Source organism: Ambystoma mexicanum, chromosome 7q, assembly GCF_040938575.1.
Source record: "Ambystoma mexicanum isolate Mex_15411 chromosome 7q, UKY_AmexF1_1, whole genome shotgun sequence".
Lineage (NCBI taxonomy): Eukaryota > Metazoa > Chordata > Amphibia > Caudata > Ambystomatidae > Ambystoma > Ambystoma mexicanum.
This window is the reverse complement of record NC_090941.1, coordinates 755,336,243-755,361,053: the sequence shown is the minus strand read 5'-3', so window position 1 is coordinate 755,361,053 and position 24,811 is coordinate 755,336,243. Positions and strand designations below refer to the sequence as shown.

The 24,811-nt window shown below is 46.8% G+C and overlaps 1 protein-coding gene across 3 annotated transcripts in view; it reads right to left on the bottom strand.

The window, feature by feature from the left end:
* SLC35F2 (solute carrier family 35 member F2) overlaps positions 1 to 24,811 on the bottom strand; it is a 1,151,438-nt gene that overhangs the window by 460,155 nt on the left and 666,472 nt on the right. The gene's annotated exons all lie outside the window — the stretch shown is intronic.

The window sequence follows — 24,811 nt, the reverse complement described above, 5'->3', positions numbered from 1 at the left end:
GTTTTAGAATTAAGGAGTTTCAATTAGACAATGTATTGAACTAGTTCAGTCATCACAGTTCTCACTTTTTCCTGCCTGTCCTAGGATACAGACAACCCAAATGGTAAGCGGCTAAGAGGCCACTATGACTCTCTAAAAACCTGCAAATACCCTCAACAACAAAAAGAAATGGAAAATGATATTATCAAGAATAAACGGGAAACTTGATGACATATAGGCGTCTACCTCGCCATCCTGATTTCAATCATGCAGCCTCATCGATATGTTCATAAACAGTGTCACCTGCAGAGCAGTGTGAAAGGAAGAGGCTCGTCTATTATTATTGTCTCATCTGAATCTGAACCATAATGGAAAACTGAATCTTTAAATGTAGATGAATTAATAGGTGCAATGAGGAATGAATCACAAAAAGAATATCGTTTTAGAGATTAAATATATTTGTACGCCTCAAAACAACAAATATCCCCGACTGAGAATCAGAATTATTTCTTTACTCTCTAAAAAATCATTTTATTCGCACCAATAGGTCTCTGCTGGCCTATAGAGCGCTGAAGTGTGGGGAACAAGGAAAAGCCCAAAAGTAATCATTACTAGGTTTTTTTATTTTTTTATTGATTTATCCGATTGCTCAACTTTTCAATTTATACAAAATGTGTTTAAAAGTGCATATAATAGCCAAAAGAACATTAAAAGTTTTGAGAGAATAAATACATAGATACATAAGCAACGCATAAGAAGGCATATAACAAAATAGAAAAAGACAAGGAAAATAAGAAAAAGTAAAATTAGAAATTGTAAACTGTAAAAAAGGAAAAGATTACAATAAAATCAACCGATCGTTTGTTCAAATTTTTCAACCTTATACATGGCATAGTTTCAACATTGCACTGCTTATTTCAAAGTTATGACTTTGGCCATAGGTTTTGCTTCTCAACAGGGCATTATCACCAGAGGTTGTTATTACCAGTTACATGGAGCATACTTAGCACTTATTGATATTGCATCCTATGAGGTTAATATGCTAATCGGCCCTTCTAGATCTAAAGCATTGAGAAAACTAGTAGTGGCTATATATAAACTCATATTTTGTGTGGTTAGTATCTTTGACCATCTATGTTCCGGTAGTACATACGTCATATCAATCATGTGTTTTGCAAAGTACACTTCTCTCAGTTTACACAATACACTACATTTCATTACAAGATGTTCGAGCTTTTCTTTGACACACAGGTTATTACAAAATCGGCAATAATTATCCTCTTGACGAAGTTGCTTGCGCTGTGCTAGTATGTCCCTCGTCGGCCAAAGGTTCAGACGCAGACGTAGAATTGCTGTGCATATTTTTGGGTTTGGTGCTTTACACAGTGCTCTCTGTTGCTCCAATTTTTTTATCCTGATAAGCTTGTGAGTTGAAATGTTTGTAGGTAAGACAGGTTGTGCACGTGGCTATCCAAACTTGCATAAAGATTCTTTTTTTGGCAAGATCAGGATTGTTGATCAAAGTTTCTAATGAAACATCTGCTGTGGCCAAAATTACTATAACATTATTTATCCATTCTTGTATGAAACAATGGTTAGAATGGAACATGTAGTTTGCCACTATTGTCAACAGAGTGTTATTCTTGTCGTACGTTAAACATTTTCGGAACAGAGCACATAATTGCCAATGATATCTAGCATGCAAGGATGCGAGACCCAGCTCATATATTAACCAGGGGCCTGGGGTACATAAAGGGACTCTTCGTATTTGTCGCCAGAACTTACCTTCTAGTATTTCAAAGAAGAAGTTTTCGATGAAAGTTCCAGTTTCAAGGCCATACAAGAGTGTAGGCGTGATTTTGTGTCGAATATTGGATGGCAGGAAAGATGGAAAACTTGCCAAATTTGTACAAAATTAGCCTGGTTTGTGATATGGCTGGGGGTCACCTTACTTAAAACGATGATATTCTGCGTATGGGCAGTTGGAATATCATCAAAAGCCAGACCTAAATATGTATAATTTTGTACAATTTTTAAACTGACATCTTTAATTTTATTGTAAGTTTGTTATGATCAATATATTCGGTTAGGGCTTTCAGGAGCTTTTGCAGCCCACTTGGGGTTTTTGATATAGGTACGAGGTCATCGGCATACCAAAGGGCTTGTATAGCCACATTATTCGATTTTGGACAGTCGGATTCTACCTCTTTGAAGATCTTTTTGATGTTTTGAATGAAAAAATTGAATAGGGCTGATGCAAGTATACAGCCTTGCTTTAGCCCTCGGGCAGTTCTAATGGAGGCGGACAATAGACCCATTATTGAGAGTCTGATTCGTACATCAGAATGTAAAAGATAAATGATATCAGTTAGACTAGAAGGACATTTGGCTTCAATAAGCTTATTAGTTTGACTCTAGAGACAGAGTCGAATGCGGCTTGGAGGTCGATGAACGCAAAATACATGGATGTTTTAGTATAATGCGCTTGTTTTTTTAAGGCATTCAAAGTGATCAAATTTATGGATGTCCCCATACCAGGCACAAATCCCTTCTGATTCGGGTCTCGCTGTTGTGTTTCAAGAGTCCAACGATTAAAGTCCCTCATCACTAGTCGGCAGAATATTTTGCCTGGTGTGTCCAGGAGCACGATTGAAATAGTTGGCTGGAGCTCCTCGATCACCTTTTTGAAGATGGGGACTATGAGCGATGTACACCACGAGGCAAGTAAGGCTTTTCTGCATAGGATTTGATGAAACATATTGTTTAGAATTGTAGCCAAAGATCTTGGATGTTCTTTCATCATGTAGTTTGTTAGTCCATCCCGACCTGCAGCTCGTGATGATGATGATTTGTTTATTAGTTCTTCAATGATGTCAATGGAGCATTCAAGGTTCCATGATGCCTTGGTTTGTATCGAATATTGATATTGGTCAAATTTTACATCTTGGTATAATTTTGTAAAATGATTTATCCATTCTATTTCCGAGTCACCATTTAATTGTGCGTCCACTTGTCTGTGGCCTACTGTATCATTAGGTAATGACCATATTTGCGTTGTATTTTTTGTATGAATTAATGACATGAAGTTTTCACTGTCACCTTGGAACATGGAACTTTTGTACGCACGTATCCAGTTTTTATGTTTACATTTGATGTTCCTTATGGCTCGTTGTTTTTCGTCCGGGGGCAATGTTCGAGTCGATCTTAGAGCTCTTCTGTGTTCGGTCTTCACTTGGTGCAGCTTACTGTCATATACATGCTTGTGTTTTTTTGGCTGACTAGCATGTATGTGATGTATTTCTTTGAACATAAGCAGAGTTTCTAAATATGATTTGAATCCAGGAAGTGATTTTTGTGTTTGTAAAGCCCCTTCTAATAACTTTAGTTTATCTTGATTCCATCTAAAACGTATCCTGGTATTGTTAATTATTAAGTTTGGAGTCATCCAATGTCGATGTTGAGATGGAGTATCTGTCCAAGGACAAGTTAGGAGTAAGATATTGTGATCGCACAACGATTGTTTCAGGATTTCAAATTTGGATGCTTTCATGAGTAGGTCTTCAGACAGAAATAAATAGTCGATAGCACTTTCAGACACGCCTCTCTGCCACGTTGGTTGGGATGGTATATCTCCTGGAAGAGAGTCGTTTGCGATATGTAGATTCCAATCTTTCATGAAATTTTGACCCCTGATGGTTTCTTGAAAATTATTCTTCATGTTTGCTGTCATGTTGTGCAAATTGAAGTTGCCTGTGATTATCGTGGTAGTGATGTTTGGTGTTTTACTTATCCTCTCCAGGAGGCCAGACAGGTCTTTGTGAAAGATATTATCAGAAATTGCAGCTGGATATCTGTATAAATTAATTAGGGCAATGTCAACCTGGTTTCTTGAAATTTTAACTAATTGCATGAAGCTGTTTGGAGAAGCCCATGCCTGTAGTTTAAAGCCCGTGCTGAGTTTGACCACAACTAATAGGCCCGATGTCGGCCGTCCCTTTATTGAGGCGACTGCTGGTATGTGTACTACAGCAAGACCATCCCATATCGGGGCCCCCCCATCATCCAGGTTTCTTGGAGGGCTACAATTACAAAATAATTTATGCAATTTTGTTCTTCGCTTTGTAAATGCCTATGGCCTCTTGAATTCTAGGAGGCTAATGAAACATCTTGTTTGATTGTAGTCGGTAATGGTTATGTCTTCGGAGGTAATTTGCAAAAGGGGCATTGACACTCCGGTTGTGGCTGTTTATCCTGTTGGACTTGTTTTTGAGATGCTTTTTGGTCGTGATTGCTATTATAGGTTCTTTCAGGATCTTGGGCTAGTAAAAAGCCCATTTCAAACGGTGCCATCTTTGCTCGCCATAAGGTATTTAACACCAGGCCAGATTTTATCCATAACCACACAATTGAGAGATTACTGTCGCTCAAAAATTCCACCTGATTGATATCTGATGGTGTGATGTCTTCCAGTTCATACAATTCACCAAAGAACTTTAGAACACTCGATCTGCATACATCATATTTTGCATACGGTGCATTTGGACATTTAAATATTAATGTGTGGTAATCTCGGAAGTTGTTCTTTTTGTGTCTTTTTTTGATTGTCTCTCATGTGTCTCATTCATTATTTGAACTTGTTTTTTGAAGCTCACTGTTTTGTGATTTTGTGCTTCGTAGCTCGTAGTCGGAGGTTCTACTTCTCGTTGTATATTTTGCTGTACTGCTTGTGCCTCATAATTCAAAGTTGGAAATTGTGCTGTTCGTTGTATATTTTGGTGATTTTCCAAATTTGCTTCCTTCATGATGCTAGCCATATTACAGTTGTTTAGGCGTTGAGATAAATATTCATCAACTGCTGCTTTAATTTGATCCGAGCGTTCAGTGATGTAAGTTCGGTTTGTTGCTTTTTTTGGTGAGGCTCTCGGCTGTGATGGAGCACTTAGGTTTTCATTTGTCGTGACATTCCTTAGCGGTGCAGTTGTGCCGGACTGAGTTTCCCGTTTCTTCCGAGAGCGCCATCAAGGCATTCAACGGTGAGTGGTCAAGCGGTGAGTGACTTCCAGTTGGCGTTTGAATCGGTGCCACAGTAAGTACACTTGTCAATTGCGTTTCACTTGACAGTGCATAAGTTTGAGTTGTTGTGTCCACCAATTGTTTATTAGCAATCGCTTGAGTAATTTCAGGTGTAGGTTTTTGAGTGAGATCAATCGTTGGGAGTCATGGTTTCGCCTTCGCTATACGCCTGGCTATTAGACGTGGTTTCGAGATAAGATGTCTCGGGTGATTCATTTGACGGGCTCGTTTACTGAAGACATCATAAGTTTCCACCACCGGCGATGATTGCGGGCTGGATGGCAGTTTATCCACGCTAAACCATGAAGATATTAGGCTCAGTGTTAGCAGGAATAGGGCTTTCCACAGAACGTATTATTTGAGAAAAGGTGGGTACTGCCGATGTAAAGTCTGTTGGTACTGTCTGTGGATGTATGTCTCTTGTGCTTGTATTTTGGTCTCTGTTGGCATCCTGCGAGCTCATCCCATGAGAATGCAACTTTATCCAAGTAGCGATTTCTTCAATTTGCACAGATTGGTGATTAATTTTTTGTTCGAGTGATTCGAACATCCTATGGAGACTTCTAATAGTTGTATTTACTGCTATTAGAGTGATTTCGAGTAGACCATTATTAGTGGATATACCTGAAGGTTCTGTAGTAAGTCAACGTCTTGGAGTCGGTGGGATAAAGGAAGCCACAAGCGATGCGCTGGAATCCATTGAGCAAGAAGCTCAATAGTCAGGTGATATTGACACTTGCGATGAATTCAGGTTCGCAATACTTGCCCGTATTGATACGGTTGGAAAAACTTCATTGTTCTCCACTTCTTCAGCTACAAAAGATAGCTGTACCATCGATTTTGATTCAGGCAAGGGGATTTTACTGTTTGTAATATAGTATTGTCTGAGAAAGTTTGTTCCTTGCTTTGTGGCTGGTGTGTATTTTCTATGTTGAGGTTAAGGGGACTCCCCGGTCGGAAAGAGTCGGGGGCTAGATCTTGTTCCTTGTCTTGCGGGTATTGTATATTTTCTAGATTAGATTCGGGAAATCCCTCCATTCCCAAAGCAGCAGAGGCGGATGCCTGTTCTTTACTCTGCGGCTGTTGTGGATTTTGTGTAGTGGAGCTGAGTGATTTCTCCTCTGTCCTCCTAGAATCAGGAGCGGGAACCTGTTCCTTACTTTGCAGCTGTTGTAGATTTTCTGTATTGGAGCTGCAAGGTTCATCCGTTCTCAGAGTCGGGGCGGAAACTTGATCAGTAAAGCACAGAAAGTACGTATATCTTGATTGGAAAAAGGAGTTTTTGGCACAGGCGTAAGTGTTATGTTTTTGCGAATGGCCATGCGTTTTGGTTTTCCAGCAGATTTGGAGGGATTACTCCTGGGGGTTAATGGGAGCTCAGGTATCTCAGGCATGTTAGACTTAAGTGTATAAGTACGCATGAGAGACAACCAGACTCCAGTGTTCTGCTACCCGTGCAGGAGTGTGATTTTCACTTGACTAATTGCTCACAGGTGGTTGCGAGAGCATGAGTGTTACATAAAATTAGCCCAACGTGATGGAATCAAATAAAGGATAGCATTAAAATTTTTGCAAGTATTAAAGGTTATAGTTCTCTGCCGCAGCACCGCAGCTTCCCGGCTAAGCGGCCAAGCAGTACTTGAAGGTACTTGCTACGGTGCTTGCTGTATCTATACACGCCTTAAAGGTGGGCGTTCCCGTTGCACAAAGCTGTGCGTGATGGGCAATGCAGTTTATAGCAAGTCCTTATGAGAAAGAGTCTTTATCCAAAAAGGAAGAACAGAGTCCAGCGGCCAAGCAGTACTTGAAGGTACTTGCTAATGTGCGCATGCCCTGCTGTATTTATACACGCCTTAAAGGTGGGCGTTCCCGTTGTACAAAGAAGTGCCGCTATATGCCATTTCTCCCTAGCTGTTCTCTATCTGCTTATAGGTTTACTAGGGGTATGGATAAAGATAGTTGCAGACCCAATGGGGGCAGAGTTCAGCTAAAACCACTTGTCATGTGGCTTAGTACCTGGTCTAATCCCAAAGCGTCTTTATATAGGGTGTATATTAAGGACTTTTCTAACTTGGAAAGAGGTAGTTCCACAATTTGGCTGGGTAACATATGGGCAGACCTGGAGGAGAGGTAGCAGAATATGAATTCCATTAAGAAGTGTGCCATTTGTATTGTAAAGGATACATACTGGGAAGGCAGACAGGATGCCTGGCCTTTGGAGGGTGTAACCCTTGTAACCAGTGTGCATTATCTGGGTTACAATGTGTTGGAAGGGATGCAGCTTTACTTGTCCTGGATTAAGTGGAGATCTCTGCTTACCCTGGACCGCCTGGGACAATTAATGCTTGAAACAAAGTATTGCCAGTGATGCATAGAACATTATTCAGTATGGCGTTTTCAGGATAGGTGTGATATGCTCCAATTGCCTCCCACCTGAACCCAGGCTTGCTGCAGTATATCACGTTTGTTAGAAACATTATGCTGTGGATGAAATAAGATAGTTTTAGGCATAGATTAAGTGTACTTAAAAGATGATACTGGAATTGGACTGACTTGAAAAAACAATGTAGTGATCCAAATTAAACTTTGAATCTGGTTGTAAGTGATCAGCAGGTATCATTTTTCAGTACCTCTAGTTTGACTATTTGAGGAATGCTGGCTGTGCACTTCTGTCATTACCCTAACATGCCTCCTTTCAGCCACAATGTCAACATAAGTGAGGGTGACTATGGCAAGAATATAATAGGGTGCCATGTTATTACTTTAACATTTGCTTCCCACAAACCATATAGCATATAAACTTACTGACGTGCTTTCAAAATTGAATTCTTCAATCACCTGCTTAATCAAATGTGTCTGCCATTTGCAAGGGTTATTGATGCGCACAGTAAAAAATGTATACTTTTTTCTTACTCTGACATTTTTCAGTATGCTTGAAAGAACAAATATTACCTGAAAGACTATGACCTATAAACCTTTGATAAGTACATGTAACTTAAAGTCAACTATGGGCCTCATTACAAGTTTGAAAAAATTGAATTGCAATTACCGGCAATTGGTCTGCCATTAAGGGTCAGATTAAATAATAGTAATGCAGGCAGTTGGTTTGCAAATGGGGGTCAGATTTACCACCAGCTCTTAGCTGTAAATCCTTCGCCCCTACCGGCAAAGTTATAGTTGGCCCGTCCGGTAAAAGAGCCAGTAAACATTACTGTCACTTTTACTGTGTACCGGTCAACTTGTAATGAGGCCTTATGTCTCTGACTGGAAATATTTACACTAGCAAGGCTACACGCTCCTAACAATATTTCCCAGAATAAACCATTCTGGGTTTGCAGAGTTGAACGAGTTACTTACCCATGGTAACGTTCTTTAAACTGGATGTTCCTGCCACGTATTCCTTATCTTACGATATCTCCATATCCAGCTTTAGCTGCTCTGGAAAAAAAAGATATTCAGCAGGGGTGCTGCGCGTCGCTGCCTGTCTACTTGATGTCCCTCGAGGGCCTCATTCTCGGCGTCATCGATGGTGCAGCAACCGTTGGCTTTCAGTTCCGTTCTTAAGTGTATTGGTTTATCCTAAGCCTGACAGCTACTCATCCTGAAAGAGCGTAAGCTGCAATGACATGGAAATTCTACTGCGAGGTAGGCTGGGAGGGGTGATGAGGAATACGTGGGAGGAACATCCAGTCGAAAGAAAGTTACCATGGGTAAGTAAGTTGTTCTTCGAAAAGATTGTGTCCTCCCACGTATTCCTCATTTTATGATAGACTCCCAAAGCAGTATTATGTTCTTTTGGAAGAGGGAGTCAGAATTTACAGTTTCCAATTAGAATTTAGGAGTTACTTATTGGTGTACAGAATGTAACACTGCCATCCCAAAAACACAGTCCTGGCCAGAATTTAATGCTTGGTGAAAGTGTGGGTGGAGGTCCATTCTGCAGCCGCACAAATATCCTGAATTGTTACTGCGCTCTGTAAGGCAGAGAAGGTAGCCATGCCTCTGGTCGAATGTGCTCTCAGACCCTCAGGAGCATCTTTTCTAACTAATCTGTAGCATTCCAAGATTACTAGGATGATCCACCTAGATAAAGCTTGTTTTGAGATTGCCATACTCAACTTACGGCTTGTGTAACCCACAAAAAGTTGTCTTAATTTAGACATTCTGGAAATGTAGAATCTAAGTGCACGTCTTGGGTCAAGCCTGTGTAGCCAGGTGGGGGTACAAAGAAGGTAGAAGGATTTTTTTGAGTTAAATGAAACTCGGTCACAATGTTTGGTAGAAAGGTAGGTTTATCCTTAAGGACCACTCCATCCTTAAAGAAGACTGTATAGGGAGGAATGCAGGACAAGGCTTGAAGTTCACGCACCCTACAGGCTGATTAAGAGCCACTAAAAGGATGGTCTTTAAGGTCAACAATCAGGACAGGTGTGGATAGGCTCAAATGGAGCATACATTGGGAATTTCAGTACTAAGTTGAGATCATAAGCCGGGACTTGAAGAGACCGGAGGAAAAACATTTGTTAATCCTTTCAAAAACAAACTGTATAACCAGTGAATCTTGAAGAAATATACCTCTTCAGAGAAGTGCTTCAACGTAGATGGCACTGCCAGATATCCATTAATTGTACCAACCTGGAGCACCAGATTGGCCAGGTATAACAAGACCATAGGTGTACTGCATGTAAAAAGGGTCCACATGTTTATCCCTGCACCAGCTGCAGAATTTGTTCCAATGGCATCAGTATAAGGATTTTGTTGTTGGCCTTCTGACTGAAAGCAAAATCTCTGTTACATTGTCTGGGAAGTCCAAATCCTTATATCGCAAGCACTCAGAAACCATGAGTGACGGTTGAGAGTCTTGACCTCTGGATGAATAACCCGACCCTCCTCTCGCGAGAGAAGGTCCTCTCTTTGTGGAAGCCGTATTGGAGGGTAGATGGACATGTCCAGAAGGTCCAGGTAACACGTCCTCCTGGCCCAATCCAGAGCAATTAGGATCATGGATTTCCTCGAACTTTCTCAACCTCCTGATCACATGAGGAATGACGGGGACTGGAGGAAATGCATACAGGAGCAGAAACGCCCAGTCCACTATGAAAGCGTCTTCTAGAGTTCCTCTTGGGGGAAATTCCCTGGAGCAGTACAGTTCCCACTCTTCGGTTGACACTGGTCGCAAACAGATCCACTTGAGGGGTTTCCCAAACGGTGAAGATCTCCTGAAGGACTTCATGAGCTAGTTTCCACTTGTGGGAGACTGCTCTGCCTGCTCAGAGCGTTCACCACTGTATTCTCCACTCCGGCTAGGTGAACTGCCGATAGAGAGATTCCTTCTTGAATTGCCCAGAACCAGAGCTGCATTGCTTCTATGCACAGTAGTAGTGACCCAATGCCTCCTCTCTTGTTGAGGTAGTACATGGCCACTGTGTAGTCCGTCATTATCAGGACATTCTTTTCCCGTACAGAGGGCAGGAAGGCCTTCATCGCTATTCTGATTGCCCTGAGCTCCAAACCGTTGATGTGTAGCTTGGACTCCAAGAATACAAAAACGACCGTTAATTGTCAGATCGTTGACGTGGGCTCCCCACCCCTTGAGTGAGGCATCCGTCACTACTGTTATCTCTGGTCATGGTTGCCAAAAAAGGTTCTGTTTTCAAAATGTTGTTCTTGCAGGCCCACCACAGAAGGTCATGTGCTAAGAACCTGTTGGAGGTCCGACAACCTGCCTGAGAATTGAGACCATAGAGTCCTAAGGACACATTGAAGGGATCTCATTCTCAGGCGGGCCTCTGGCACCAGGAAAATACAGGTTGCCATGAGGCCGAGCAACCTCAAAAGAATTGAAGGCCGGAAAACGTTGGGCACTCTGGAAATTGGTGACCGTCTGCTGAATGTCTTGAGCCCTCACCTCGGGTGGCAAGGCTTTTCCCAAGGAAGCGTCTAGGACAGCTACGATGAATTGGAGCCTTTGGGATGGTATTATGTGGGACTTCTTGAAGTTGAGGGAGAAGCCCAGTTTGTGAAGGGAGTGACAGGTGGAGCTGACATGTTCCAGGGCCTGTTCAGAAGAACGTGCACTGATCAGCCAATCGTCCAGGTAGGAGTAGCCGTGAATCCCCCCTCTCCTGAGACTCGCTGCCACCACCGCCATCTACTTGGTGAAAACCCACGGAACAGAGGTTAGCGCAAATGGCAGAACTCGAAACTGATAATGGGAACCACCAACTGTGAACCTCAGGTAATTTCTGTGCCTGTGATGGATTTGCACATGAAAGTAAGCATCCTGAAGGTCCAATGATACCATCCAGCCCTGAAGCTGGGGGCCTGAAGGATCTGAGAAAGGGTAACCATCTTGAACTTGTGAGGAACTTGTTCAAGTATATTAAATACATGAAGGTGTCATGATCCCAGTCAGCGGGCATAGCCCTCATTGAGGTTTTCAGGCTAGGCAGAGAACATTAGATGCAACAGCAGGTCTAAGGTGGGTCTTAGCCTGGCAGACATGGCATTTACAGCATTTTCAGCATACACTTTTGAGATGTTTTACAGTAATTCCATACACTTAACATGGCCACCGCAAGGTCCTTTTATAAATTCTAGCACATTCTATTCATACTGCAGAGGGAGCTATTTAAGCCCCGCTTGCGCTGGAATGTGCGCTTCGCGTCTGCTCCGCTGACAGTGGGTAACGCTACCAACGTTTCTCCTCAAAGAACCTGTAAAAGTAGATAAGAGACATTAGTTTTACAGCAAAACTACAGAGTTCAATAAGTTAATTGAAAAGACTTACCTGTCTAAGGTTATCTCCGAAGCAACTAGCTTCCATCAGAAGTTTCACTCACAGCCGCAGCATCTTCAGTCAGCAGTCTTCACTCGTAGTCGCAGCATCTTCCGTCAGAAGGTTCACTCACCGCCGTAGCATCTTCAGTCAGGAGTCTTCACAAGTAGTCGCAGCATCTTCCGTCAGAAGGTTCCTCACCGCCGTAGCATCTTCATTCAACAGTTTTCGTTTGTTGTCGCACCAATTTTAGTCAGAAGTTTCTTCCGCAGCCACCGCGTTTTCCGAAGGTATTTTTCCTCAGCTTTCCGAAAACCTGCAGACAAGACAAGAGGTATTTAAAATAACAATAAACGAATGTAATAGAAGACATTTACTAAGCATTTTACGTACCCGAAAGTTCTTCAAGTTTTCACCTCACAGTTGTTTCCGCGCACTTGCCTGAAGGCTGCAGTTGCACCGTATAAGCAAACGTACGTTTTAAAACGTTTTCTCATCCTGAGTAACTCTGCAGCCCTCAGCAGCCATAATTCATTTTCCGAAATTCAGAGAACCTGCAATAGAAAGAAAGTCTATGATCATGAGCAAAATCCTGAGAACGCAGATAACCCAACTTATACTGGGCCTCCTTGCCATAATGACCCTCACCCTATTGGCCACATGCCCACCCAAAGATAGAAACTTGAGACTCAGATCAAGACTGCCCCACCTCTACGAGCCCAAAACGAATTATACAATTATACCAGGAGATGCCTCACACGCAATGCTGCCCTACCCTCTGAACCATCTACCAAATGTGCACAGTATAACAGTTCCAATAATCTGACCCCTGTACATCCTGCCACCATGTTGAAAACTCCCCGAAAGGTCAAGACACTCGCAACTAAATATCCTCCTCCTCCTACCAAACCTAAAAGCACCCCATCACTATCCGGGTCGCTTATCAATGCCAGATCCCTGGTAGCCCATGCCGTTGATCTTGCAGACAACCAAACCAATGAGAACCTAGACCTGCTGGCAATCACTGAAACCTGGCTCAACGAGGCTGCAGGACCCGCCCTCATAGTAGCTGTACCAGATGGTTACCAGATACTTAGAGCTGATAGACCAAACGCCAGAGGCGGTGGACTAGCCATCATCTTCAAAACAAATCTCCCCATTAGACTTGCCACCTCTCCCTCTTATCAATCCTGCGAGATACTCACAGCAAAACTTCCACTATCCAATAACCGCACGCTCACTATCCACCTGGTATACAGACTGCCAGGACCACTAGGCACTTTCGAGGATGACCTCACCTGTCTCTTAGCCAATAATACCAAAGACCATTCACAAATCCTGTTACTGGGAGACTTCAATCTGGGCTTTAACGACATTGGTGACAAACATGCCCAATCAGTCGCTGCTCTACTGAAGGATCATGGAATGACTCAAAAAGTCACCACTCCTACCCAAATTAAAAGAAGGACCCTAGATTGGGTCGCTGACTTGAATTGTAACATCACCATCACTAATACTACCACACAATTTTGGACTGACCACCATCTAGTTACCTTCACTGTCACTTTAGACCTCATCTGCCCTAAAACTATAGTTATGGCTCTGCTACTCCCCACTAGAAGTAAAAAGGACATTACGAGGCCACCAGGGGGCACAGACAAGATGGCTGCCTGAACTTCGAGCTCCCCACTTGGCCCAGGGAAATACGTTGCAAGACATGCCTTAACTTTTTACCAGCCCCGATTTCCAGCATAATTTGAGAAAAGAAATCGCAGAGGAACAAGAGGGAGTTTGCCCGGACTCCAGAGGTGCCCCCGTTCTCCTACTAGCTGACTGCGGACCGCAGCACTCCCCCTCCCCCAAGCGCTCTCTCGAGATCCATGTGCTGGCCAGCCGTGCCAAGAGAGGAGGAGCCAGCCCCTCTGCCGCATTCGCCCACGGCCGAATACTGCCAGGCACAACATTGCGGGGCTGGGTGGACAACACCCCCCCCCCCCGAGCCCCGAGGATCTTCTCCGATCCTCAGCAGCCCGCCCCACCACCCCAGGCGAAAAGCGGTACACGGCAGCCTACCGCACTGGAACGGCGGGTGCAGCGACTGCGGCGCCCTGCCACGCGGAGCACCTGGGAAGCCGTGTCTTCCCCATCACCCCAGGTACCGTCGACGTAATTCGGCCCGGGCGGACGTGGGAGCGCGCCCGGGACTCACCGCTGCAACCCACCTACCCACGCAACAACACCACTGCCACAAGGCGAACGGAGGCCCGCCTCGGCGGCCCTCGGTCCCCCCCCACAGCATCGCTGTCACCGCCACAGCAGGGCCCGCCCTACACAACTTTCTGGGGATAATAACGACGGGCAGAGGAGCCCACGCAAACGCTGGGGACAGGCTCAGGCCGTCGCGGGAGCGCGTCTGGGCCCCCGCCACCTCTCAGCCTGCCCATCTCCCTGGATGTGCTTCATTGGAGGGGGCATGTTCTCTTGGCCTCGTGGATCCAGCCCCACATCACACTGCAGAGCCATATTGGGGTACCTGCTCGCCTGCTGTATTCCGCCCCGCTGTGACTGGCCCACCCACACAACAACATCACCACCATAAAAATACTGGAGGCCTTCCCTGGCGACCTTCACCTCCTAGGGGCAGTGACGGCAAGGCAGAGGAACCCACGCAAACGCCGGGGGTAGGCTCAGGCAGTCGCGGGAGCGCGCCTGGGGCCCCCCCCACCTCTCAGCCTGCCCTTCTGCTTGAGCAGGCCCCACTTGGAGGGGTCTGATCGCTGGGCCTCTTGGTTCCAGCTCTGCATTCCGCTGCAGAGCCACATCGGGGCCCTCGCTCACCAGCAGCACTCTGTCCCGCGGGCGCTACCTCACGAGACCATCATGTGGTAGCCGCCTCGGGTGAAGAACAGCATCACCCCCCCTCCCAGGAGGCTCCTTGAGAATCAACACCCCCATCAGCACTCTCCTGTGGTCACCGCTCCAGCGCACGGGGCCCACCATATCTAGGGGACACAGGAAGCAAATCAGGTCGGTTTCTCCCCCAAACGGTGGAACCCCCAGTCTCGCACCTCCGCCGCCAGCTAAAGCCTGCACGAACCTTCCGAGAGGACCGCCATAGTGAACCAGTGAATCTCAGTGACATAACATCGGACCGAGGAGGGCTGCGCCTCTCGCGAAATTACAGGGGAACACCACCGCCTGAAAGATAATCACAAGGACTTAAGCTAAAGTGACGGGACGGGCGGCCCGGGGCCCCGGGTTTCTCCTAGAAGACATCCTGAGGGGACCCGGCATCCCAGGGCGAACAACACCCCATGAGTTGGAGAGAAACTCTTGCGAAATACCAGTTCACCCCAGGACACCACACGATGGAAACCGGCCCTACTACCACACAACCCCCAGATATGAATGCCATGCAGTGTAACATTCAAATGATACTTGAGGAGATCAGCGGCATGAGGACGGACATGGGGGCCAAATTGGCCGATCTCACGGCCAAGGTTTCCACATTAGAGGACCGAATGGAGGGGGTCAAGAATAACCAAGTATCAACAGATCTCCTTGAAACGCAAATGGACACCAAATTCAAGGAACTGCAACGCCGCGAGGAAGATCTCCGGCTCAAGGTTGATGATATGGAAAACCGGGAGAGGAGGAATAATTTGAGAATCTTGGGCCTCGAGGAGACCGAAGGGGAGACCCCGGTGGGACTGGAAAGTAAAATTCAAGACATCATCTGAATTGTCCTGGGATCCGACTCAGGTGAAACTCTTCTCCTCGACAGGGTCCACCGGGCTGGCGGCGGAGGCGGGGGCCCACGTTCGGTCCTAGCAAGGTTTCATTACTACAGAGACAAGGCTAGGGTGCTAGAGCGGGAGAGAACTTTGCGTGACATTCAGCATGGCAACTCCAGAGTGACAATATACCAAGACCTCTCTGCCCTCACGCTTCAGATGAGAAAGAAATGCGGTTCCATAACCAGATGGCTACAGGAAAAGGGAGTACGATATCACTGCGGTCACCCATTCTACCTGGCATTCGAGTGGCAGGGCCAGAGATACCAACTGGTCACAGAAATAGACATTCAGAGGGCCATGGATGACCTTACGGGTGACCAAGCGGGATCGTCTGGAGACCAGAGTGGAACCCGCAGAGACCGCAGACATGTCCTTTGGGGCCCCGACCTCTCTCAAGGGAAGCTGAAAGTCAAAGGTTCACGCAAATTTTGGAAGACCAGACACCCCTCTACGGAACGGGGGGACCCCGTATGAGCACGTTTGTGACACTTAAGGCTTGGTCGCCGTATTATGGCCCGACTCAGGTCTTTCCACACTTATTGCAACCTCGAAGACCTCGTTGGGCGCAATATGTTCTTCTCATGGTTTACGGGGGGTTTGTTGTTCAAATGACCCAGGTCAGAGTTGAAATGTTGCCCATTTTTGAGGCTGTTCTATGGTTCCATAGTGTGACACTTTACGATTCTCCTCAGAGAACTGCAGGCGGCATGCAACCCCGCACTGTGACATGCTCCAAGAGGGATGAGAGTTGTCGATCACATGCCAAGGTTGGAGGGTAAATAAGGGAGGGGGCACCACCTGTGGATCCCCACCACCAACACCAATGGGCTGACACGCAGCGGAGAAAGGCATGACGCAAGGCGTCATACTGAAAAATTATTTTTCCCGGGGCTGGGGTAGCGACCCTGGCGGTTCGTTGCTCGCTTCAACTCCTTCTGGGGAGCAAGCGGCGAACGCCCCACAAGATGGGTAAAGGGGAGGGAAGTGGGGAGGGAGCTTTTGACGGGGTTAAGGGGAAGGGGGAAATCCAGCTCGAGTCATGGACACTAATCTTGCAACAGGTTCTAGGTAGTGGACACTGGGAGAGGTTTATGGAGCACAAGATGAAAGATGACAATGATTGAAGGAAAGATAGGCACGCTGAACGTTAAGGGCCTCAACTCCCAGAACAAAAGGTCCCTTACAAGTAATTTGTTCCGCAAACAACGCCTAGCAGTCCTTTTCCTACCAGATACACACTACAGGCAAGGAAAATAAAGGGGAAAGAGATTGGTAGCAACTACTGGGCCTCCCATAGGAGCTCAAAAAAGGAAGGGGTTGGCATTCTCCTTGGCAGGACGTTTCACCTCATGGGAGTGGAAACCAAGAGAGGCTTTGGGGGGTCGATTCCTAGGCATTAAGGGAACCTATGAGGGAGAGCGCATCACCCTGGCCACTTTATACGCACCCAACTCGGGGCAAATGTGCTTCCTTACCCAGATCTCTAATCTCATGGACAAATGGGCGGAGGGCACCATGATACTGGGGGGGGATTTTAACCTGATATCGGATCCCTGTCTAGAATGGTGTCTGCAAAGGGGGGGGGGACACGCAAGGGGATTTTTAAAGATAACCTGGCCCCTGCAAACTCTTCTGAGGGAACACTATTGGGTGGACGTTTGGCATAAAACACACCCAGGCCAGGGCCGATACCCCTTTTTCTCGCCTCCTCACTGCGCCTACACCAGAATCAACCTCTTGTTGATCTCCGAAGAGGGGTACAGGGTGGTGGAATAACCTAAGGTAGAAGCTATCACAAGGTCTGACCACAAATTACTCATAGCCCATTGGTCTCTGCCCATCTCCCCAAGATCTTCCCGGTGGCGATGTAACGACACGCTCCTCAGAGACCCAGTATTTTGGGACTTTATGACGAAAGAAATGCTGGCCTACTTTGAGATAAATTACACTGGGGAGACCGATATGTCCATGGTATGGGAAGCTGCAAAGGCCAGCTTTAGGGGTCTCCTTATCGCAGAAGGTTCAAGGCGCAAACGGGAAAGGGGGCCAATTGAAAAAAAAAAATCTGTGCGGAGTTGGGCGTGTTACGAGCCAGGCTGGGCCTCCCAGGGGTGGACCGTGGGGCACTTCTTATAGGGGAAGTCATCAAGAAAATGCATTACACTAAGCAAAGGTACTACGAGCGGGGAGATGGGGTCGGTACCCTCTTGGCACAGAGAACCCGAGGTTGTAGAGTTGAGAGAGGAGTAGCTCATATCAGGGATGGGGGGGGGGGTGGGTGGAGGACCCATAGAGGCCGGGAGGAAATTGTGGAATGTTTTGCTGACTACTATAGCAAACTCTACTCTAGACAGGCAGGTGAATCACTAGATGACATCTGTACCTACTTGGCAGAGCACCCTCTGCCTAAGCTGTCAGAAGCGGAGCTAGAGTCCCTGGAGGGGGAGATATCCGAGGAGGAGGTGGAAGGCACCATCAAGAGATTGAAAGCGGGAAAGGCACCGGGGGGGTGACGGCTATACGGCTGACTTTTACAAGCAGACCTAATCTGTCCTGCTAAAACCATTAGCCAAACTATTTAACCAGATCAGGAACCGGGAGTCAATTCCACCGACGTTCCTACAGGTCCTCTTCACTGTGATACCTAAACCCGGCAAGGACCAGAAGGAATGCGGGTCCTATAGACCTATCTCGCTCCTGAACCTGGACGCCAACATTTTTGCAAGAATCCTGGCCTCCAGATTGGAGCGCTGCCTTCCTCGCCTGATACATCCCTGATACATCCCGATCAGGCAGGATTTGTCCTAAACAGGCAGGGCTCTGATAACATGCGGAAGACTCTCCACGTGCTCTCCTCCAGGGTGGTTCGGGACGAGGGTGCACTCCTACTGGCCCTGGACACGGAGAAAGCCTTCGACAGGGTCAGTTGGGCTTCCATGGGGGAGGTTCTCGCGGCTATGGGCATGGGCCTGAGGTGGCTGGGCTGGATGTCCGCACTCTATTCCTCTCCCTCTGTCAGAGTAGTAACGAATGGGACAGAGTCGAGAGTGTTCCCCCTCGAGCAAGGTACACGACAAGGGTGCCTACTGTCCCGGTTAATTTACGCACTCGTAATGGAACCATGGGCAATCTCGGTCCGCAACAGCGAGGCCATCGGGGGGGGTATAGATAGGAGACACACTGCAAAATCTGCCTTTTCGCAGACGATGCATTGCTTTACATCACAAAGCCGTCCCAGACGGTCCCTGTGATGCTACAGAGTCTCTCACGTTACGGGGAATTGTCAGGGTACAAGGTTAACCTTGAGAAGTCGGTGGCATTCATGGGGGGAAACCTATCAGACCCAGAGATAGCCTATGTGAAGGGGCTCCCCTTTACCTTACGGGAGGAGGGATTCCGGTATCTGGGGGTCCAGGTTGCACGCGACCCCGAGGACCTTTACTTGGCCAACTCCCCCCCCTCTGGTCAGCAATCACAAAAGACGTGGAAAGGTGGGCAGGCTTGGGTCTCTCCTGGATGGCACGCCTTAATCTTATAAAAATGGTTATCCTCCCCAAGTTCCTAATTCTTTTCCAAATGCTCCCGGTGCTGATCCCCAAAACATTCTTCACGGAAACGAAGCAAGTCCTTCTCAACCTCCTCTGGTCAGGCAAAAAACACAGGATCTCTTATGAGGTACTCACCAGGCCGAAGGACGACGGTGGGGTGGGATACCCTGACCTAGAAACATACCATAGGGCTTCCCAGCTAAGGATCCTACCCGACCACTTTACCCCAGGCACGGAAAAACAATGGGTGGCCATGGATAATAGGGTTCTCGCGCCCGTCACAGTGGAGGAATGGCTCTGGGTCCCTAGGAAAAACATCCCTAGAAGTGTCCTGAACCACCCAGTCCTGAAAGTACTGTGGTCCTTGTGGAAGGAGGGAGGTTACTATCGCTGGCTCACGACCTGGCCCTCCCCATTGAGCTGCATCTGGGCCCCCCCCCTTCTTAGCTAAGATAGAGCCAGCGGCATACCAAAAGTGGTTTGAAGCCGGCCTTAGCAGGACCGGCCACCTCTAGGCGGGGGGCACGTTCCTACCCCTGAGAGATCTGGAGGAGGCCCTGGGAATAGGTAGTCTGTCCCCCTTCCGTTATCTTCAACTCAAGGGAGTCCTCACTGAACCATCGTGGGGGGACACCCTCAGAAGGGACCTTACAGACTTCGAGAAACTTCTCCTCTCTGCCAGGGGCTCTAAGGGGATAATATCCTGCCTCTACAGGCTCCTCCTGTTTTCCACCCCAAGAGACCCACCACCAGCACGCACGCAATGGGGAAGGGACCTGGGAGAGGAAATCGACGACGAAAGATGGACGGCAATGTGCAGGCGGGCCAACAGATCCACAACCTCACTCCAATATCGTCATCAAGCCCTCAAGGTTTTACATCGATAGCACTATCCCCCACACAGGATTGCCAGAATGAGGCCGGGATACGACCCGCATTGCTGGAAATGTAGGACAGTGAGGGGGAGATTATATCCACATATGGTGGGGGTGCCCAGTGGTTCAAAAGTACTGGGGGGAGGTGTTAACTTGGATTAAAGGAGTTGATGGGGTTGAACGATCCTCCTGCCCGTGGCTTCTGCTTTTTGGAATAGACTCTGGGGATGGCCAGGAAGACACCCATGACCATATGCTACAGATCATGTTGGTGGCGGCCAGGTGCTGTCTAGCACAGAAATGGAAAAACCCTGGCACACCAGTGGAAAAAGCATTGGTCACCAAAGTGCGGGCCATTTAGGACATTGAATTTCTCACACATCTACTTGACGAAGCCAAGTCAAACATTGAAGAGACGTGGCTGCCTTTCTTTGATAAATACGGGCGCCCTGCCTAATGTGATACAACCTGGCCAGGGGCCCCTCTCCCGGTGGTGATAAGCGGCGGCCCATTAACTCGACTGTGCCCTTCCCGAAACTTAGCTCATGACTTTGGTGTGCTAAAGTCACACATCACGGTAGTACCGCTATGCTCTTTAAGAACCCGTTAAGCAAGCAGCAAACGAGAACTTGAACTGGAGGAGGGAGGTGGGAGCGATTTCTGCATATGCTCTGTGATGTTATAACACATGCAAAACTTAATAAAAAATGATTAAAAAAAAAAAAGGACATTACAGTGGACAAGATACTCCCACTTCTTCTCCCTACCGTTAACAACATAACTAGTAACACCGACCCCACTCTACTAGTGGAAGTCTTCAATAGTGCCATGACCAAGGCCTTGAACATTTTTAGTGTGAACCTCTCCCACTCAGACAGTGAGGCCAATTTGGTTGTGCACAAGACCCATTCCAGGAGGAACTCGACGATGAAGACCGCAAACTGGGGTACCTTTTCTTTGACTGTCGTGAGGATGATGACGAGTGGTGTGAGCCACTGTGTGATCGGGTCCTTCTAGCTTTCTTGCGATGAGGAGAGCCGACTCTCGACTCAGTGGATTGCTTTTTCAAAGGGGTTGTCGATGGGGATTCATGAGACTTGCCTGCAGCTAACTTCCCTCTCCGCTCTTTCAGGGCTTTCGCTGTCATCGATAGGCAGGACCCACACTGTGATGTTAAATGAGTGGATCCTAAGCACCACAGACACACCCAACGGTGGTCCCTAAGTGACATGTTTGCCTCACAGTCGTGACAATTTTTGAACCCCGATCTCGGAGTCGAAGATGCCGACAACAATGTCATCTTTTTCACGAAATACGAAAGGTTTCTTGACAAAGAACCGAAGCGAGCCGATATTCCAAAGCAATAGCTCTTTAGGAAAAATTGAACTGAAGCGAAAGGTTGCTGCGCGCGCTATACACCATCGATGACGTTAATGCCGAGACAGAGGCCCTCACGGGACATCGAGTTGACAGGCATCGACACGCAGCACCCCCCTGCTGAAAATAAAATTCCGGAGCAGCTAAAGCTGGATGTGGTGAGATCATATGAGGAATACGTGGGAGGACACAATCCATTAGAAAAGGTCATTTGTATAGCAAAGGATGTCCCCTTAACTTTCAAATTCAAGACTGGATCCCAACAAGTCAGAGGTCCAGCCAGATTCAGAGTCCAAAGTGGCAACTGTCCCTTTGATAAATAAAACAGGAAGGGGCAACTTTGGAACAGTCCAGGTTGCAGTCTTCCTTGGGGATGAAATCAGCCATCAGCCATCAAGTGAAAATAACTTTGCAGCAAACATGTTACCAAGCAAAAAGCCATTAGAAATGCAGCTGAAAAAATATCCAAACATGCACTGCTGTTCAGGTAAGCATTACAGTTAAGTGTAGAGGCCTTGTGATTGCCTGATTTGGAGTTAGGACAGGGCTTATGATAAAACTAGGGGTTCAGGTTAGAGTAAAGATTATAGCTAGAATTAGGGTAAGGGTGGTTCTGGAGAGCTAGCAATGTTGAGGTTTTAGCTGTAGGGTAGGGATAAAGGGTAAAGCTAAGGTTTGCCTTAGAGCACATATTTGGGTTAGAGGTTAAGGGCTGTAGAATTAGTGGACGGCTGGTGATGGGGTCTCCTATTTATTTACATGCATATACAATGATGTAGAAGGCTGAAAGCCTAAGGGTTGGTGTAGGATAAGGGTTGTATTTAAGAGTTAAGGAAAGGGATAGGGTGATTATGGAAGGCTGGTGATTGTCTAGTTTTATTAGGGGTTAAGGTCATAGTTAGGGTTACAGCCTACATTTGTCAGTGTTTAAAAATACCATTTCTGGCGACCTTTAGCACTGACACCATTTTCAAACTTTTCATTGCTTGTACAGAATACATTTTCTAAACTACTTTTGGTGGACTTTTCACATGACCACAATTTCCTGGTAACCTTTCCACAAAAAACCACTCCTCCTCATTCAAGAAAACTTCAAATCAGCCAAATTGTAGGTGTTTCAGAGCTCATTTTATGACTAAAGCTTTTCTAAGATTCGGCTTAAAGTTCAAGAAGAGCTCCCTGGGAGGTGGGGTGAGGGGTATGAAACTATGTGCAACAAGGCTCTAATGCATTACCCAATGGCCTTTCATCTGGTTAGACCCCCGCAGGCCAGTGGTCATGCATTTTACCCTCCGACTCCACCCATCCTAGAAATAAGATTGCTCCGGTAATATAGCCTGTGAGACAGCTTAGCGGGTTGAGTGCCCCCTGCTGCAATCAGTTTGTGAACTGCTGGTTGCAGGTTCGAATCCTGGCATCTGTTGTGTGTGTGTGTGTGGTTGTTTTGACTTCGAAGTTGGATGCAGCCACATGTCAGGTTAATGATTTGTTTTCTTTTTTTTTCTAAAATGTATTTTATTATTTTCTTTAACAATACAACCATTATATCAATTCTGTGTTCATTAAGAATCTCAAATATCCCCCCTCCCATCCCTCCCACCCAACTTCCCAAGACCACGTAGTTCTATGTTTGAATCAGTTTGTGCCGAGGTTAACTTGGCAATGCGTCTTTTCGCCAGAATATACATCAAGTCTTTGAGCTTGTTCAGTGGTTTGTTCTTTTTGTTTTTAGAGTATCTGCCCAGGATGCACACCTTAGGCATCTGTAAATCCAATGTTATGTCTGCCTCGGCTGCCCTTGCTTTGATTTGTGCCCAGAAAGATTGTACTGCTCGGCACCCCCAGAACATATGGGCCATTCCCGCTCGGGGCTCGTTACATTTGGGGCATTCGGTGACTCTCGCCCCTTGGAATTTAGAGATGATTTCTGGGGTAAGGTATGCTCTGTTAAGGATGTAGAGCTGCAGTCGGGCATTCCTGGATACTTTTTTATGGTAAAGCGTTATGGCGTCCCACTCTTTGTCCTCAAACTGCAGGCCAAGTTCAAGTTCCCATTTTGCTTTGCACGTGAGGTTTTGTTGGGTTGTGCAGCTGAGCAGAGTCTCATAGAGCTTCAAGGTTTCGTGTCCCCCTTCGGCGGCACTTAGCATGCTTTCAATGGCCTCGTGCCCTGTGTCAAGATTCTCAGCTGCAGGACATCGGCTTATGATTTTATTTACCACAGCACCGTGTAGCAAAAACTGTCCCGTAGGTATCCCCGAGGTCTCCTGCAGCTCGGCGAACGCTAGAATTCCCTGATCGTCTGCTAGGTCCTCCAAAGTGACTACCCCGAGGGGCTCCCAAATGTTCCTTATCTCCCTCTGGCCTTAAGGTCTGGTTATCATGATTGCAGCAATTGGGATCTGAGGAGAGTATGGGTCTGTTATTTTTGTGGTTTTGCAGGCTCGTTTCCAAATTTGGGTCCCTAGATTTATCAAGTGGGAGTCGTGTTGCCTTGCTTGGGGAGAGATCCAGAGCAGATATCTGAGCAGCATGTGGGGGATGGCGGGCTGCAGGACACGTGTGTCCGTTGTTGTGTCATTGGCCATCCAGTGAATTAGATGTTTCAGTTGGGCTGCGAGATAGTAAAGTTTGAAGTTGGGGACCTTCAGGCTACCTTTGTCATAAGGTCTTTGAAGCGTTTCAAGAGCGACTGTCTTCCCTCATGCCACAGGAATTTTCTGCAGAGTTCATTTAGGTCTCTGAAGAATTGCTGCGGGATATAGGGAACAAGTCACTTACCTGTAACTGTTGTTCTCCAGCATGGGTCTGGCATGGATTCACATGCTCATGAATATTCCCCGTCGTCAGGCTGGGAATCCTTGGTAAAGAAAGAAATCAGTATCAATTTCGTTTCTGATCTGTCTTTCTTAGTGGTAACCAATCACTGGTCTCTGGGTCATACTACCCCCAGCCAATGACTGCCCTCCTCCTAAGCCCCTCCCCAGGCAGCCAACCTCAGATTTGGTAGCACGTAAAGTGGCAGTATGACCAAGTGAAGAGCCGCAGAGGGGAAGGAGGGAAGGTTTGCATGTGAATCCATGCCAGACCCATGCTGGAGAACAACAGTTACAGGTAAGTAACTTGTTCCTTCTCCAGCATGGGGTCTGGCATGGATGCACATGCTCATGAATATAAGAATACATAGCAGTACACACATGCACAACCACGGGAGGTGGCAAGGCTCAACATTAAGCATTACATAAACTCAACATTAAGCATCTCTTAGCTCCTCACCAGGCTCACCTTAAGCGAACAGGTTGCACAGCACTGCCTGGCCGACTCTGGACTCCTCCCTGGAATCAGGTCGAAGCAGTAGAATATCGTGTAGGTGTGCGCCAACCT